Below are 4214 nucleotides of genomic sequence, written 5' to 3' on the forward strand. Positions count from 1 at the left end.
CCAAAGTGACAGAAATTGGGACAACCGAAGGGGAAGGCGGTGATATGAGGATCACATGTGTTCACGGAGTGTTAATGCTTTGCTCCGGTGCTCTATTAAAAGGAGTGCCTTAATTTCCAGATAGATTCCCTAGAGGCCCGGCTGCCACCGGCTGGTAGGACAAAAGATGTTGTGCAAGTTTCTCATTGCGAGCACGTACGACTAAATATGGAACACATGCCTATTGATTGATTAGTACTTGGATACCGTTTTATTATTATCTGCAAATGCCCTCGCTTTGATTGTTACATGAGTTTCTCTCATCCATGCAACGCCTGTTCATCCATCCCCGTGCCTACGGTATTTTAATCCTGCTGTTTATTATAATCACTATCGCTGTCTTTGTTACTCTGTTGCTTGTTATTTCACTACTGCTACTGCTATAAAACTGTTACTACTGATAAACTCTTGCGAGCAAGTCTGTTTCCAGGTGCAGCTGAATTGACAACTCCGTTGTTAAGGCTTTCAAGTATTCTTTGTCTCCCTTGTGTCGAATCAATAAATTGGGTTTTACTTCCCGCGAAGAGTGTTGCGATCCCCTATACTTGTGGGTTATCAAGACTATTTTCTGGCGCCGTTGCCGGGGAGCATAGCTTTATTTGGAAGTTCACTTGGATTGATATTGTTCGCTGCAAATTCTCCATCATGGGTAAACCTCGCGATACTAAAGTCGCCATATTACCATCCACTACAAGAAAAGGTACAACTCTGAGTACCTCTGCTGCTCTTGATTCACCATCTGTGATAGATAAACTTGTTTCACCACCACATGCTTCACATGCTGGCACTTCTGCTAGATCTGAAAATTCTTCTCATAATTTTGATGATGCTTCTGCTGTGCTTGATAATGATGGTTCATTAGGATCTTTTCTAGATGCTACAATTGCTAGGTCTAGACAAATTGAAAATGCTGAAACTCCTAATGAAAATGCTGCTACACCTGTTAATTCACCTGAGTCTGTTGAATACTCTAGTGATGATCCTGATGAGGATTATGTGGAACTTGATGATGATTTCATTGATAAATGCAATGCTACTACTGATACAAGAAAAATTAAAAAGTTGCTTGCACAACATACTGTTAGATATAAACTGTCTCCTGATCCTAAATTTGCCACATCTCCTATAAACATTAAGGATAAGGATTATGATTTTTCTCTTGATCTATCTCATATAGCTATTGTTGAGAAAACACCTTTTTGTGGTACTGAAAAAGAAAGTGCTGTAGAACACATGATTGTTTCTGATGATGTTAAGAAGCGTAGTTACTTTGTTGCTAAATTTTTTCCATTCTCATTAAAGGAAGATGCTAAAACTTGGTATAATAGTTTGCCACCTGATTCTATTAATAGTCCAAAATAATTGCTTGATTTTTTCTTCCGGAAATACTTTCCTGCTAGTGCTCAACATATTGCTTTGCAGAGAATTTATAATTTTGATCAGGAAGATGGAGAGAAATTGCTCGAGGCTTGGGCTAGATTTTGCTCTCTTATTAGAGCTCAACCTGAACATAATTTGGAAAAGCATGATTTACTTGATATATTTTATAGTGGACTAACCATTGAGTCTAGGGCATACCTGGATAGTTGTGCTGGTTGTGTTTTCAGGAAAAGAACTCCAGACGACGCTGAAGAATTATTGGCTAGAATAGGCCGGAATCATGATGATTGGTCTACACCTGAACCAACCCCGACACCTATATTGAAGAAGAGGGGCTTGATTAAATTAAATGATGAAGATATGAGGGAAGCCAAGAAATCTCTTAAATAGAAGGGTATTAAATCCGAAGATGTGAAGAATTTACCTCCTATAGAAGATTTATGTAAGATCACTCCCCTTCATCCATGATTGAGGTACACTCTCTTGAACGCTTTACTAGGGAAGATATTCCGTATTCAAAACCTCCTGCTCAATGCTTAGATGAGTTTGATAATTATATTGTTAAGCAAGAAAATTTTAATATGAGAATAGAGAATCATTTAATGGAAAATTATCAAGCTATTGGTGAATTGCATGGTATTGTGGAGAGAAACTCCAACGATGTTAAGATGCTTGTTAAACATTTTCATATGGTTCAAACTCAAATTGATCAACTCACTAAAGTGCAAAATGACTTGTTAAAAAATAATTCTAAAGAAAAACATGCTTATGAAGTAACAACTAGAGGTGGTGTTTCTACTCAGGATCCTCTATATCCCGAGGGGCATCCCAAAAGAGTTGAACAAGATTCTCAACGAACTGAAACTAGTGCTCCTTCTAAGAAAAAGAAAAAGAAACATAAAACTGTTGTGGAATCCTCTGAGCCTGTTAATGATCCTAATAGTATTTCTATTTCTAGTGCTGAAACTGAAAGTGGTAATGAACATGATAAAGATAACGATAAGAATGATGCTTCTGATAAAGAAGAGGTTGAAGAAGAACCTGAAAAGCATGCTAAAAATAAAAAGTACACTAAAGAAGATTTTATTGCTAAGAAACATGGTAATGAAAGAGAACCTTGGGTTCAAAAGCAAATGCCTTTTCCTGCTAAGAAACTAAAATCAAAGGAAGAAGAACACTATAATAAATTTTGTGATTGGATGAAACCTTTATTCCTGCAAATCCCTTTGATCGATGCTATTAAGTTGCCTCCTTATTCAAAGTATATGAAAGATATTGTCTCTAACAAAAGGAAAATTCCTAATGAGGAGATTTCCACTATGCTTGCTAATTACTCTTTCAATGGCAAGGTTCCAAAGAAACTTGGCAACCCAGGTATACCGACTATTCCTTGTTCTATTAAGAATAATTATGTTAGAACTGCTCTATGTGATTTGGGAGCGGGTGTTAGTGTTATGCCTTTTTCTCTTTATAAGAGACTTTATTTAGATAAGTTGATACCGACTGATATATATTTGCAAATGGCTGATAAATCACCTGCTATTCCTGTTGGTATATGTGAGGATGTTCCTGTTCAAGTTACGAATAACTGCTTGATATTAACTGATTTTGTTGTGTTGGAAATGCCTGAAGATGATAATATGTCTATTATTCTTGGGAGACCTTTTCTTAACACCGCAAGGGGCTGTTATTGATTGCAATAAAGGAAAAGTTACTTTCAATGTTGATGACAAGGAGCATACCGTTTATTTTCCCAAGAGGATTGAGAAAGCATGTGGAGTTAATACAATTTCTAATGTGAGAACTATCAAAGTGGGAACCATTGATTGTCCTATATATGAGCCCAAACAAGGATATCAAAATATTATGATTGGATCAATGTCAATACAATTCAAGGTAACATGATTGATTTGAGGTTTAATTCTTCTTATGTTATGTAAAATTTATTTGGTGGCAAGACTTGATCACCCTTGTTAACAAATTCATTTTATATGCATAAAGGAACTAAACAACATCTCTTTCTTCCTCACTTGATCTACTTCCTGTAGCACTTTTGTTTTGCAAAGTTCTTTAGTTAATTAGAGATTTCAAAATCTTTTTCTGCCCAGTAATAATAAATTTAACACCCAGAAATGTGCTTTTTTCAAAGTTTTCAAAAATTCACAAAAATTATACCATTGATCCTATTTTTCGACGAGACACCTGGGAACACCTGGGGATGACCAGTGGGGCACCCCAGGGTGGCACCCCACAGGCCGGCGTGGCCAGCAAGGGGGGCGCGCCACCCTATTGTGTGGGGCCCTCCTTGCCCCACTACATCATCTTTTCCTCCCACTCTCCTATCTCTCCCGAAAAAACTCGCACCAGATTTCTCTCACTCGCGTTTCTGCTCAAGAGCTTAAGATTTCTCGATCTCTTTGCTCAGCCCAGATTTCTGTCTGAAATTTGGCACATTTGCTCTCCGGTATGTGACTCCTCCGATTATCCAAGTAGAATTTTGTTTGGTTGAGTATATCTTGAATATTTTGCTGCTGTAGGTAATATGTTTAGTGAGCTTGCATGCTTGTTCTAAGTTGTAGAAACTAGTTTTGATGCATGTTTAGTACTCTAGCAAGTTCCTATAGTAGTTTCCCTCAGTTATATGTCACTAAATCAAATTTTATAATGATTGTTGAAAAATTTCAGAAAATGGAAAGGAGTAGGCACCAACTCAACCAACAAGAATTGGAGGTGCAACAAGTTATGAGAGTTCACCGCGAAGAAGGAGGTTGGATGATTTTGTTGTTGGTGAACCA

Source organism: Lolium rigidum, chromosome 1 (assembly GCF_022539505.1).
Source record: "Lolium rigidum isolate FL_2022 chromosome 1, APGP_CSIRO_Lrig_0.1, whole genome shotgun sequence".
NCBI lineage: Eukaryota > Viridiplantae > Streptophyta > Magnoliopsida > Poales > Poaceae > Lolium > Lolium rigidum.